Source organism: Fukomys damarensis, unplaced genomic scaffold (genome assembly GCF_012274545.1).
Source record: "Fukomys damarensis isolate Sample0158 unplaced genomic scaffold, DMR_v1.0_HiC HiC_scaffold_25, whole genome shotgun sequence".
Taxonomy (NCBI): domain Eukaryota; kingdom Metazoa; phylum Chordata; class Mammalia; order Rodentia; family Bathyergidae; genus Fukomys; species Fukomys damarensis.
The window spans coordinates 3,450,177-3,462,876 of record NW_022900937.1 but is presented as its reverse complement, the minus strand read 5'-3'; the positions used below and the strand labels follow the sequence as shown (position 1 = coordinate 3,462,876).

The following is a 12,700-nucleotide window of genomic DNA, read 5'->3' as shown; positions in this document are numbered from 1 at the left end:
CTGAAGATTCCTGTTGTACGAACAGTGTCAGCTGGCAAGCACTGGCTTGTGGCTGCTGCCCAGCCTCTGTTCTCTGCTGGGTTTCTTGGTCTGGGAAGCTGCCCTGCTTGCACTCACAAATTCTGCCGTCCTGCTCCTGCACTGGGCAGCGCCGCCCTCCAGGGACCAGGCAGGGCTCTGGAGGTCAAGGTGATCCCACCAGCAGGCCTGGAAGCCGCGGGCTGGCTGTGGTTTGGCCACAGTGGGCTAAGGAGAGCGGCTTCACCTGGCCGTTCAGCCTGCAGCCTGTGGAGTGAGGCTTTGGGGATGGGGACATACGGGTCCACCTTCCCAGGTCCTGCGTGAGCTTCCGGTGTCCAGCCGGGCCTGTGTGTGCCGGGGAAGCTGCTCACTGTGACTCGGCCCTCTGTTTCCTAACCCACCTAAATAGGCATGGTCTTAATAAACACTGAACTTCCAGGATTGCAGCTGCTATGGAAAACCAGCAAAGATTCTAGTTTTCTTCTTAACATTCATCTGGAGAAATCCAGCATTTGGGGAAAAAAGTAATAATCCATATAACTTTGATCTTCTGCAAGGCGACTCAAGATTCCCAAGGTTTTGAAAAAAAAAAAAGACAAGTAAATGTGTGGTGAATTTGCTCATTTGCATTTTTGTCAGAAATCTTTCGTGCTGGATATGGTTTGTACAAAATCTGACTGATATTCGGGTATGGTGGCGCATGTTTGTTGTTCCAGCCCTTGGAAGGCTGAGGCAGGAGGAGCGCTGTGAGTTCGAGACCAGCCTGGGCTACATAGTGAGTTCCAGGTCAGTCTCAAGTACATAGTGAGACCCTGTCAAAAAAACAACAACAACAACAACAAAAAAAACCCAAAGTCTGACTGGTAATGAATTTGATTGTAGCATGATACTTAAGTCTACCATGTTCCTTTTTTCAGACCATTATGATTGCTAAGTAGTTTGCTTTCTGAACAAGTTCGCAAGACACTACTACGGGCAACTGGAAGACATCAAAGGGTTTAAGTCTGTTAGCATTTAGAATGTTCCCTTTGATGACCTGAAAAATCCATTCAACAAACATTACCTGTGCACCACATGGGCAGCAGGCCGTGTACTGACACTGACTCTGAGGAAGAGGTCGGCACATGGAGTCTCCCATCCCCGCCCCCTTGCCTGCCAAGTTCTCCCCCAGATGCAGACGTGTGGCTGGGGTGGTGAGAGTGTTGGTTCCACGTCTGTGGCCTTGGGACGTTACTACACTCCCTGGGTCTTTGTGAAGGGCCTGAGGGGGTCAGGGGTGCAGCTGTCTCCCGCAGACTGAAGTTACCTCAGGGCCTTTTTACCTTTCAAACCTGACCGGAACACAGCTGCCTGCACCCTGTGTAGATGGTCAGAGCAACCCTCCCGGTGCCCTTGGCCCTCCTTTCCTCTTCCGCCACAGGACTGCGGGCGGGCGAAGCTGGTCCTAGTGAGCCCAGAGCCGGGGCCCCTCTGTCCCCCGCAGATGCCACACTGTCAGCGAAGCCGTGGTCAGCACGGCAGGGACAGCGCACCGCGGCCACCTCTTCAGAGAGGACCGGGCCCGCACCAGGGTCCTTGTCAACCTGAGCGTGTGCCAGGGCGATCCCAGCCCTCGGGGAGCAGAGGCAGAGGCCACAGTGCCAGTCTCAGCCAAGCGGCTCAGCGAGACTCCAACAAAGTCTGTATTTTTAAAAGTGTGGGGATGGAGCTCTGTGTACAGGGTCTGGCTTTGGTCCTCCGACTGCAAAAAAGGGCTGAGCTTGATGAGAGGCTCCAAGGCCGACTCCCCTGAAGCTGTAGGCAGCTGGGTGTCGCTTTGGGGATCTGAGGGAACTTTCCGAAAGAGTTTAACCCGTCTGCTGGCTGACTGCTCGGAGATGCCTGGCGGGTGGGGTAGGAAGGGTCTGATGGGCCCTGGCTGGCTTCCTGTAGGCTGACACGCACCCCACAGGGGACTGGAAAGTTCCCTGAGCTCTCTGTCCCAGTCCCCTTGTCCGTGGAGATGAGCAGAACCAGCACTCCTGAGGTTCCCCAGGCCAGTGTAATTAGCGGTGTTCTGTCTGTGGTTTCTGTGTTTTGAGACAGGGTCTCTGTGTAGCCCAGGCTGGCCTTGAACTCATGGCGATCCACCTGCCTCAGCCTCTCCAGTGCTGGGATTAAGGTGTGTGCCACCATGCCGGGCTTGAGCCAAGCAGTCCGTGGTGGAGATGTGGTCTTGCTCTCCCACCTGCCATTGGGGCACACAGACCTTACACACTTGCTGACAACACGCAGGAACGATGCGGGAGAAGTGACAGTGCTGGAAACAGACCACAGCTCAGCTGGCAGCCTCCTGCATCGTGTTTTACCCCAAACAGCTTTTGTCTCTTGGTAAGGAATCACACGCACTCACAGATATGTGCATGCGTGTGCAGCTGTGTAGGATTAATTCCGGGCAGAAGTGTGTTGGGGCATCTGAAAACCACAACAGGAGACACGACTGCCGGGCCGCATGCTGTGGAAAGCGGAGGGCGAGCGTTGGGATTCGGGGACACATGGAGGGAAACGCCTTCCGGCACCCAAACTGCTCAGCACGGGCACAGAGCACCCCTCCGAGTCCAGTGGGCGGCCCTCACCTGGGCTCTTCGCCCGGCAGGCCTGGCTTATCCCACAGGCTCCAGGGCACACAGAGCTCTGCACTGGCCAGGAGCCGGCCTCTGTCCCCATGCTCTGCAGACCCCTGCCCGGACAGCTCGGCCTGCGGGGAAGGGCTGGCTTCCCGCTTGCTCTGGACCAGGCTGCAGGGATGAACAGACTGTAGCATGAGTTTGGGCTCAGATTCTGCATTGTTTGAAACACCCACCCAGTGCTAGTGTGAAATGCACCCTGCGAGAATATTCTTCCCTCACACAAATGGATTGACAGAGGTCGCTTTTGGTGAGAACATGATACAGGAAAGTGGCATTTGCATTCCATGCTCTTATCCTTTGTATTTTATGATTCTGAACACAGGATGTTAGACTTTTAAAAAAGGGATCATAGAGCCAGGGTGGTGTTGCTAGTCTATAATCCCAGCACTTGGGAGGCTGAGGCAGGAGGAGCACCATCAGTCCGAGACCAGCCTGGGCTATACAGTGAGTTCAAGGCTGGCCTGAATTACATAGTGAGACCCTGTCTCGAAAACAACAAAACAAAACAAACAAACAAAAAACAGAACAAGAACCACCTGTCTGGCAATGCTATGGCCATTTTTGTTATTTATTTTTTATAGATTTCTCTATGGAAAAATGAATATAAAAAGTATACCTTTAAAAGCTTAACTAGAAATAGTTCTTTAAAAAAAAAAAAGATTCAGTTACCAAAACTTGTGATATACATTTTAAAAATTTACAAGTCTTTATGATTTGCAAGGCAACTAGATATCAAAAAATATCCTGAGTTTGATATTTTATTCATCTGAAAATGATGCTTTCACAAGATTTTTCTTTCATCATTGAAAGCGTAAACCATTTAAAGATGATCTGGGAAAGCAGCCCCTGGATCGCTGATGTGTGATTACACCCTTGGCGCTGGCGAGAGGCTCTTTTGCATAAGTTTGCCTTCTTACCTTACCTGGAGTGCAGTTTGCAACTCTCAAGGGATCAGAAGTATACGTTTTGGCCAGAGTAAAACTGCGCCTGACTGGATCCTGTAAAAGAGAACTGCTGCCCTCCTGTGGCCACAGGCAGGAATTACAGATGGGAAGTGAGGTAAAAATTCTACTTCAATTGCAGCAGCTTTGCAGGTCAGAGAACATCAGGCAGGTAGTCTACAGCTATTTTTTACATTAATGTCTGGATTCATTGTACTGTGGGGGCACGAATACATATTTCTTAAAATCTGGACCTCTAATTCTGTGTGGCGATCCATTCTTCGGTGTCCGTCTTGAGTCTTTACCTCTCTCCCCAGATGCCAGCCCAGTCCTCCCTGCCGCCCTCGGCCTTCTAACATTTGAAATCAGCGAGCCGTCAGATGTGAACCGCTGCAGCCCCGTGCCCTCTGCGTCTAGAAGCTTTCATGTGCACACCAGCTGGCCCTCTCCGCGTGTGTCGGCCTGAGCACCTTACTCATCTCCTTGGGCCTCGGGGTCCTTGCCTACAAGTGGAGAAATAGCATCTACTCCGAAGAACTCCTGGACGGACAAACTCAAGTGTTCACCTCAGCGCCGGTGCCGACGCCTCTGAACTCTGCTCTCTTTCCCTGGAAGACGGCTTGGCTTGTTCCCAGGGTAAACTTCACCCCTGTTTGGCCCCCTCTCTTGCCATGGCCCTCTGTTCATTTCCTTATTCCCCTACCTCTCCATGATCTTCTCCCCTTATTTTAACCAAACACACCTGTGTGAGTCAATCAGCCTTTCGTTGCTGAGACGAACCCCTGACACTCACGGTTTAAAGAAGAAAATTTGATTTTGGTCATGGTTACAGAGGTTCAGTCCATGGTCATCTGACTTCAAGCAGAGACATCAGGGTGGAAGGAGAGAGAGAGAGAGAGGGATCAGGAACAAGAACACGCCCTTGCATGTTACACCCCCAGTGACCTGCTTCCTCTGACCAGTGCTAACCACCTCTTGCCAGCACATTCAGCTGTGAGCTTGTTGATGGATTAACTCACAATGATGTTAGCACCCTGTGATTTCATTCTTTTCCGGAAGTTCATTTTTGAGCTCATGGGCCTTTTGGGAGGACAGTTTCAATTGAAACCTGACAATGCCCAAATCTTATGACCCTCGAAAACCTCTTGTGCTACCACCCTGGCTCTTTCCTTCCATCGCTGCCTGGCCGTGAGTGGGACGTGTGGTGGATAAATCCTACCCTAACTCACTTGCTAAATTCCTGTCCGTGTCCCCTCTGCAGTCTGGCTTCTCCCATAGTATGCTATGGAAATTAAAGAATTATCACCAGGGCCCGGGATTTAGCTCAGTGACGCTGATGCCTGCCTTGAAAGCGCAAGGACCCGAGTACGATCCCTGGTACCCAAAACGAATCACCACCAAACACTGTTCCGCATTTACTGTAAATGCTACATCCCAGACCCTGTGCGTAGTGGAGTCCAGTCCGTCCCAAGCCTTTATAACAAGGTTCTCTTGACCACACACTCGCTGGCTAAAGCCCACACCCAGTGGCTGCAGTTTCACTGGGCTCCCGCTGCCTGGCTCCTCTTCCCCGATGTGGCCTCCTCCAGATGGCGCAGGCGATCCCCCAGGCCTCAGCCTTCAGCCCTCTTCCTCCTCTTCCTCCCGCTCCGGCCTCAGCCTGTGAACTTCCCAAGAGTGAAGCCTGTGTGGGGCACTAAGTGTTTCCGGTCGAGTTCCTGGCTTTACACCTCCACAGGAGGGCTACGGCCCCTCCTACAGCCAGCTGCTCCTCGTGTTCCCAGAGGCATCTGCTGTCCACACTTCCAGCGTCACCTCTGCCCGGGCGCCCCACGCGGGCAATGGCAGCTCTGCTCAGACCTTGTCTCCTGCTCCCCAGCAGCCTTCTCCTGGAGCTCAGGGTCTGGGTCCGGGCAGCTGTCACGGGCTCCGCAGCCGAGCTGCTCGGGCCCTCACTGCACAGTGCAGTCATCACTGCCTCATTTTCGGGGTATCCAAGCCCCCTGTTCGTTTCTGAAAGTCAAATTCTGCCGATTCCATCCGCAGAGAATACCATTCATCGTCTTTGCCCTAGACAGACCTCACCTGTCCTCATTGGTGCTCTGTCCCGGTGACCACAGAAGTCTTCTGCCTCAAGCCTCTCCGCTGCCCCCTCTGCCTCCCACAGGCACAGCTGGCTGACCTAAAAGGTCCTGCAGCGACTGTCTTCTCCCAGGTGAGAAAATGGGTCAGGGGCCACACAGCAGCCTTGGAGGGCGGTGGTTACTCTGATCCAGGTGGAACCCCAGGATGGATCCAGCTTGTGGGTGGAGGGAGGGAGGGATGTGAACATCAGCAGCGCCCTCCCTGCTTCTGCAGAGGGAGGGTGGAGCAGGTGAGCTGGGGCTGATGCTTTGCGAGCACGCACCATTCCCACAAAGCAGGGATTCGAATACAGGAAGGAAGGGGCTGCAGGAAGGAAGAGAGAAGAGACGGCAGTACAAGCCTGGAACGGTGGACTCCAGAGGCTGAGGCAGGAGGGAGGCTAAAGTTTGAGGCCAGCCTGGGGTTCATAGTGAGTTCAAGGCCAGCCTGAACCACCTGGGAACAGCTTGGGGAGAGAGCAATGTGCTGGCGTCAAGACCATATGTTCCAACAAAGTGCTATTTACATTTTTATTTTAATTATAAAGGCAATATATGTGTATTATAGAAATTATAATCTCATCACATTGATACAATCATATGTCTCTTCAGTCTTTTTTAATGCACAAAGCCTGGAAATTCATTCTGTAGCAAATGAGCCAATACTCAATATACAATTTTGTAGGCCGGGCGTGGTGGCGCACACCTGTAAGCCCAGCACTCGGAAGGCTGAGGCAGGAGGATCACTATGAGTTTGAGGTCAGTCTCAACTACATACTGAGACCCTGACTCAAAAAAAAATTTTTTTTTGTGTGTGACCATTTTAACTTGATTGTCAGAAGATGGTGGAGTGGTGAGCAGCAGAGAAAAAAACCTCTCTGGGATTTGTTGTCCTGACACTGGACTACAGCAGACTGAGGAGGAGAAGGAGGGAAGTGGGTTCCTGGGGCCCAGGAAGCATCTGAATGGAGAATTGAAGTCCACAGGGAGGGCTGAGAGAGAGAGAGAGACGTCAATGGAAAAGACGGACAAGGCGGGTGGGGCTTTGTTCCAGAGTCCGGACTCATGGTGTGGAAGGGGCAGGTCAAACCTGCAGACACGGGGTGACTACTGGTAACCCCCGAGGCCTCCGTGGGGAAGCACACCAGTGGAACGGAGCAGTGGACAGAGCGGACTGCAGCAGCTGGTGAGTTATCAGGGTTCAGATGTCACCCAGGAGAGGGCGATTGGCCGGTAGCCATCTTGGAGAGGGACCGGCTGAGCTCAGAACTCGGAACAGCTGTACACCGGCTCCATCTAGTGACTCTGTATTTCGGTGAGGGTGCCGAGTTCAAGTCAAGAATCAGACTTCAAGCTGCAGGAGGCACACAGACCATGGCAGACTCGACAAACCCGGGTCCCAGCCTCATAGCCAGAGACCAGCCTGAACTTCGGTGGAAGTAAAGGTGCAGGCTGGCTGGGATTACCCAGCACCCACCTTACATCAGTGCTGGGATTAAACAACTGGGACCTGGACCTGTCTGCCTATGCCGTCTACCAGTGACAGCAGAGACAAGCCCTGAATTGGACTTTTTTCTTTTCTTTTCTTTCCTTTTTTTTTTCTTTGCTCTTTTCTGGTTTTTGTTTTATTTTTTTCTGGATTGTTTTGTTCTTGTTTTTACATGAGTATGAACACAGTTTCTAGTTTTGTTGTTGTGGTTGTTCTGCTCTTGTTTTTATTTCTTCCTTCTTGCTTTCCTGTGTGTCTTCTTCACCAGTTTCCCACAGTTTGTGTGATCTGCCTTTGAACTCCAGCCTTGCTTCTAAACTCATCTTCTATTTTTCTATTTTCCCCCACTCAGCCCTTCTAAATCTTCTCCCCTCGGGATAAAATCGTCACAGTGAGGGCTCATTTACTGCATATACTTTTCTGGTTTGATCTAGATCTTGTTATCTAACTATATTCTAGTTCATTTGGTTAAATGTGGCAAATTAATAGTTATCACAGTTTGTCATTTTCTAGGCTGTGTTTGATGCTTTTGTTGTTGCTGATTGTACTACTTTAGCCAAGGTGACATAATTGTGCTAATCAGCTGTTCTTCCCAATACACGAAGACTGAGATTGCCCAAGGGCCATAAAAAGTACTGTAGGCCGGTGCCAAAGAACCAGGGGTTAGGCCAAGTGGGCAGAAACGTCTCATCCCCAATAAATTGAAGAGGTAGGATCTTGTCACAGACTCAAAACCTAAAGGCCACCTGTATTTGGAAGACACCTCTAAGAAGTCATTACCTAAGGGTTCTGAATACTGGCAATAAAACTCCTCACTATAAGCAATCTACAAGCATCCACTGAGGAATTAAACTAAAAAAAAATATCCACTGAGGAAATAAAAAAAAAAAAAAAAAAAAAGAAAAGAAAAGAAAAAAAAGAAAATGAGAAGATACTTAAAGAAGATGCAACCTCCCCGACCCTGGACTTCCAGCTCACCAAAGGCAAACCCTGGGGGCAGCGAGGTACAACGGTCTGAAAGCCCCCCATCCAGACTCCCTGAAATGGTAACAGTGGAAGGAACAAAGCAGATGAATCAGGCTCTAGAAAAATTCAAAGCAGAAAGAATTTCTCAGATAACTACAGAGATGGTGACCGTAATGAAAGACATGCTTAGTGACTCTACAGCAGATACAGAATTGTTTTAAAAAAATAGAGAAACTCCGGAAAATGATGGAAACCATGGTTGCCCAGCATAGGAAAGAAATGGGAATCCATAAAACAGATCCAAACAGATATCCAGGAGATTACCGATTCTGTTCAATGGCTGGGCCCCGTCCTGGGCCCACCAGGTGCTGGTGGTGGCCCGATGGCGCTGACCAGTTATCTCCGCAGGGCCGAGGCGAGAGGACCAGAACCTGTGCCACCCTAGGAGCAGAGCCAGAGGGGATGGAGTGGATGCAGGGCTGCCCCAGAGGCCTCCTGGCCGCCTCCTGCTGCTCAGGTTGTGCATATCACCAGCACCTCCTAGGCCTCGTCTCGACATTCAGGGGCATTGTGGCTGGAAGAAATGGAAGACAAGCAGAGATGTGATCTGTTCCGGTCGGTGGTCCTGCATGGGGGCCGGGTTGGCATTTGCAGAGAGGAAGACGCGCAAGGAAATCACGTCTTTCTGGAGGAGGGCGGGGAAGAGAAACAAGTCTTATATTTTGTATGACTTTTAAAACCCTGCACTTTGACAGTGGTGGTGATACAAACTAACTCAAGTTATGTTTTTATTAAGAAGAGAAAAGAGGGGAAGTTTTCTTTTTCTTTTTCGATCCCAACCTTTTCTCCCAGTGACAAAGCATACATCATGGACACCAGCGAATGAGGTGGACCTGAGGAACCCTGAAGCTTCCATCTTCCTCAGGGGGATGAGTGGGGTGTTTTCAGCCCTCTCTGGAACCTAAAACAAAACAAAACAAAAAAACATGAGTTGCTGCCGTGGAAAGGAGACAAGGCCAAAGCTGAAACCTTGGAGCTGCCCCAGGCAGCTCCCCCACAAACCCACCATGAGAAACAGCGCAGGGAACTTTGTGCCCTACACGCCCTCAATAATGTCTTCCAGGGCGGCGACGCCTTCACATGGGAAATATCGCAAGAGATTTTCCAGAGGTCTCTCCAGACACCACGGATGCACCACACACGAAGAGCGCGCTGGGAAATGGGAAGTTCGACTTGAACGCCATTACGGCAGCCCTTCGGTCCACAGGCCATGGAGCTGTTTGGTGGGACCAGTGCAGGGACGTCGGTGTCACTGCCCTCACCAACGTCACAGGCTTCATCATGAATCTGCCCTCCAGCCTGGGGACCGCTCAGGCTGCCCCTCAGAAGGCAGCACTGGATCTGTGTCTGAGAGGAAGGAGGTGCCTACCACAACCCTGACTCCAAACTCAAGATGCGAGAGAGGACCAGAGTGAGGGTGAGCTCAGGAAATTTCTAAAACGTCGTTTGTGAGGAAAGACTTGTGAACTCCTGCGGGTGGTACCAGAAGAGGTGGAAGCCCATCAGAGTGGGAGGGCCGGTGTGTAACAGTTCTGCCCGAGCTGCCCCTGCCCACCCGCCAGGCCTCTGTGTGTGCTGTGGCCTGTGCGGTGGGTCTGCCCTGGCCACTTCTCCAGGCATCTGTCTCATTGGGTTTCCCCTTCCGATCTGCCAGCGCAGTAGGACAAGTGTGTGGGCTGTCATAAGAACCACCCACTATCTGTGCCTGGGAAAGGAAAGGAAGGCCAGCCGTCGGGAAGGCAAGCTGGGTCCCAGATGTTTGCCCCTTTCTCTGAGGACCTCACAGAGGTTCTGCTGGAATCATCGCTGCCGCTCCAGGCTCATGAGAGAGGCTGCGCCCACTTTTCTCTGCTATGGCACCGGTGGATCTGAAGACAAAGTACCAGCAAAACCCAGTGACTGCCTCCAAGGACCCAGAGCATTAAGCGTCTCTCAGGAAATCATCTCCCAGACCCCAGCAGCAATACACATGCTGGGCCAATCTGCAGCCCTTAACGCCACCCCACCCCACTTTTACAAGTGGTTTATGGCCAGCCTTGAGCTTTAGAATGAAAAGTTCTTTAATATTCCAAGCAGGTGGCTAAATCCCACAATCTTCTAGCAAGACAAGGGCAAGTACATAGCTAAGAGGGTGTGGCTAAAGCCAACTTGGGACAGGCTGGTGGCTTTTCTTCACTCCAGTTTTGTGCCTACCATTTCACCACAATGATTTAGGAGGCTCTGGGGCAAAGTCATAGTTTTAATGAATATTTAAGGTTGGCCATGAGGTTTGCAGATCGCCTTTTAGAAGTTGAGATTTTTAAAAAAAGTCTAAAGACAGCCTTACTTAAACAGTTCACACTGAAAGCAGCAGGATCCCTGGTATGACCTGGGGTGCTGCTGGGTTTATAGAGGAGGATGTTCATGATCAGGTTGGCAAGATGTAGGTGTCAACTTCCTTCCAGATGCTTAGCTAGTGTCCACGAATGACTACAGACCTGCAACTCTTCACATCACTCCTTGCAAGCAAAATGAGTGACCAGCGACCCTGCTGGACTCCTGTCCCCAGGGAAGACTTTCCTCCACTGTCTTTCAGGCTCACCTCTTTCTGCCCCAGAGTGGGGCTGCAGTGCAAAGCCATCTACTTGTAGGTAGTGCAAGCATTCTGGAGGATCCCTGCTTTTTTTCTTCTGCAGTCAACTAGTCATAGGCCCTCTCCATGCCATGCACAGGCTGGGAAGGAAGAGGCCATATGCACCTCAACTATTGCTCATACCACATACTCATTCCTTTAAGACCTACTTGGTGTCGTGCATAACATTTGACAATGGAATCCTGCTGTGGACGCCAGCATTTATGAGTTGATAAGTTGTTAACCACAGTGCCAAGTGGGATGGATAGTTCAGATTTTATGGAAACTGGCGAGGTATGGTCCGTAGCCTCCATTAAGGCTCAGTGGCAGGCCAGGAACTACTTCTCTGTGGAGACTATCTCCCTGCAAAGGACAGCATAGGTCTTCTCCAAAGCCCTAGTTTATGCTGTGGTTCACCTACGGGTGCTGTCAGAAGCTCCCTACACCGTCTCTGTGTGGGACCTGGTAAGTCAAATGGGGCCAACAGCCACTGCTTGTTGCTGCTGTCACCCAGAGCTAGCAGTTTATTGATCTCTCGGTACAGAGGTCAGAGGAGTGTCACCAAATGATGTGTCCCACGTCATTCCCTAAGCACCGTCTTCCTCGGTGAAAAACCAGTCAGATGCAGCGATTCCCTTTCACCCCAGAGGGGATTTCTCACAAGTTACATACAGAGCATCCACCCTTCAGAAAGTGTAACAAAGTCCCACTGGTTTTGTTGCCTGGGTATCTAAGTACAGATATTTCATGTTGTGGTCTTCAAATCATTTCTCAATAATTGAGTTATGAACTAATTAAAAGTGCAGAACCTATTGGTGGCATCCTGTAAGAACCTGTGGCTCACTAATGAGAAAACAAAGTCCAAAATAATCAGCTCAGTAATGTGTCTGTCTCAAGCCCCCACCCCAGTCTGTCTGACCCACTCCGAAAGTGACCTTTGTAGAACTTGTGTGGATTATATAAAAGGTAAAACAAAACAAACCTTTCAGGCCATTTGGCTGTCCCCAAAGAATAACTGTCCTGCACTTTATCCATTTAGCTTGTAAATGTAACCCACAAGAAATTAAAATAGGGAATGATGTGGCAGCAGATAAATTAAGATATTTTAGCAGTGCAGCTAAACAGACCTGCTTGATAATTTGGATGTGGAGAGTAATTAAAGCGAGACATGAGAATAGCTGAGACTGGAGGCCTGAATGATGTCACCACTTGTGAGCCGAGGAGGAAAGTAGGGAGAACAAGTTACAGCATTCAAAACAGCATCTTGGTCCCGCCACACATCAGCCTTACGACGTCTCCTCGGAGATGTCCACGTGATAGGTCTGGGCTGGATTTTAAAAATATATTGATAATATATTATTTTAGTGACTTTTCACAACTCTTACTATTGTTATCATCCCTGAATAAGGGAACATAAAAACTCAGTGATTTAGGGTTTTCTCCTTTCTTAGAAGAACCGACAGTACCTAGAAAGGGACCTTGGCGAAGGTTCCCATTCATCTTCCAGCTCTGAGAACCGGGAGAGCCCCGCGTCCAATCAGCTTCCACGCCCGCAGCGTCAGCAAATGGGGCGGGGCTCAGATCCGATTCCCTCCGCTTGTCCGGCTCGGCCACGTCTGAGACCTCACAGGTCCTTGAAGATATATAGTCGCCAGTCTATCCACTGCCAACAAAAGAAGCTTCCCTACTTCAATGTAAGATTACAAATATCAAGGAGTAAATAGTTTTAATCGTGCCGTTTAAAGGTTCTGCTTGCTCCCTCTATTCCTCTGTGCGTGGTGTAAAAGCTACCGATGAGCTTTGCGGACCTGCCGGTCTCC

General features: G+C 50.4%; 1 pseudogene; it reads left to right on the top strand.

Moving 5' to 3' along the window:
- Positions 1 to 4,745: 4,745 nt before the first annotated feature.
- On the top strand, positions 4,746 to 9,796 carry LOC117283337 (annotated as a pseudogene).
- The last annotated feature ends 2,904 nt before the right edge of the window (positions 9,797 to 12,700 follow it).